The sequence below is a fragment of the Aplysia californica genome, unplaced genomic scaffold, assembly GCF_000002075.1.
Source record: "Aplysia californica isolate F4 #8 unplaced genomic scaffold, AplCal3.0 scaffold00001, whole genome shotgun sequence".
NCBI lineage: Eukaryota > Metazoa > Mollusca > Gastropoda > Aplysiida > Aplysiidae > Aplysia > Aplysia californica.
This window is the reverse complement of record NW_004797271.1, coordinates 1,569,864-1,571,438: the sequence shown is the minus strand read 5'-3', so window position 1 is coordinate 1,571,438 and position 1,575 is coordinate 1,569,864. Positions and strand designations below refer to the sequence as shown.

Sequence of the window (1,575 nt, the reverse complement as noted above, 5' to 3'; positions counted from 1 at the left end):
GGAAAATAAAATTGAACCCCGCACCTTTCCACCCACACAGCAAGACCTTTCATAACTTGCTTTCAACATAATCTGGTAACATGCAATCTGTCAGAGAAACCGTCGTTTCCGTGTTGACGTTCCCCTTCTACTTGACACGATTCCAGAATCAGGAGAGCAGAATCTTGTTAATTTTTCATGCCCACCTGGTTCAAATCAATTGTGAGGAATAAAAGACGTCAGATGTTTTAAACTCTAACCTGGAGTATTCCCAGGCGATATACAGTGTATTTTAGTTTTGGAGTATAATTCTTGATTCTTTAAAAGGAAAATTAGTTAAGAGGGTAGGCTTTTAAAAAAATGACATGACTATTTACATATGTTTACGCATATTTATGTCTTAACATTTACACTCAAACGTGTACACGAACAAAAAGAATAGCAACTTTGGCGTGAATATTATAATGGCATCTTAAAATCGATCAGACAATTCGGAGATGATAATTTTTCTTCTTAATGCAAAATTAATTCCTTCTGAGCTCTCGAAAAAACATCACTGTACTTGGCATAGTGCGGGGACATTCTGTTCCTCTTTTTTTAATCCCTTGACAAAACACAACAAGATTCTAACAGGAAAGGTGGCGAAAACAAGCATAATGAAAAACTTAATTGGAGTGCAACCTTTTTTTTTTTTTTTTTGGTAGCACCTGATGGGTCATTGTGAGTTTCTACTGCACAGGGATAGAATTAAACAATAACAACAAGTAAATGCTGGTCAAACAAATGTAAGCTTGAGAAATGTCAATTTCTCTCTCTCTCTCTCTCTCTCTCTCTCTCTCTCTCTCTTTGAGAAAAGAGAACAACACAGACAAAAACACTTGAATCCGAAATACATGCCTACTTACCGCTGTTGGTTTTACGAGATCTCCACAGCTGAATCCGAGATGATCTAGGAACTTTAATAAGGAGGAGAAATTTATGCAATTAGAAAGGGAGGAAAAGGGGAAAAAAACAACAACAAAACAACGACCATAAACAAATATATTTCCTTTTATAAAAATAAAATAAAAGACTTTAACTGTTTCAACTGGACAATCAGTCTATAGATGAACGAGTTTTGGCTATACAATCTGGAAATCAACGCAGTCCCCGTTTGTCTGTTCGGTACACGAATTTAGCTGAGCCACTGATTAGATTCTGCAAGTGTCATAAATATTTCAGATAAAAGAACAGTTCCAAAACTTTTTTTCTTTTTTACCAAAACGTTCACTTTCTTTTTACACACGTTTTACGTCTCTTTGTATCCCCTCGTTTGATTTCGTCTCTTTGTTGTTTCTGCTCCTGTCCAGAAAGTGTTCCTTTTCTTTTCCCTCTTTTTTTTTTCTACCTGACACATTCACGTACTCCACACCTTTGCTGTTCCCGTGGCCAGCTCGCCCTCTGTTGTCGCAAAGGTGCAGTTCGCAAAGTTTACAAGAAACAGTTTACCCCAACCCCCAGCTCCGCTCACCACCCCCATCTAAACCCCCGTGTGTGTTTGTGGTGTCCCTCTCTTATGTGATTTGATTCTCTCTCTCTCTCTCTCTCTCTCTCTCT

At 37.9% G+C, this 1,575-nt stretch overlaps 1 protein-coding gene across 2 annotated transcripts in view; it reads right to left on the bottom strand.

The window, feature by feature from the left end:
* The window catches only part of LOC101856139 (electrogenic sodium bicarbonate cotransporter 1), a gene marked incomplete at its 3' end in the record, with an annotated part of 58,274 nt that extends 56,705 nt beyond the window's left edge, over positions 1 to 1,569 (bottom strand). For both annotated transcript variants that reach the window (XM_005088815.2, XM_013080322.1), the window contains 2 exon segments: positions 885 to 935; positions 1,265 to 1,569.
* Between the last annotated feature and the right edge of the window lie 6 nt (positions 1,570 to 1,575).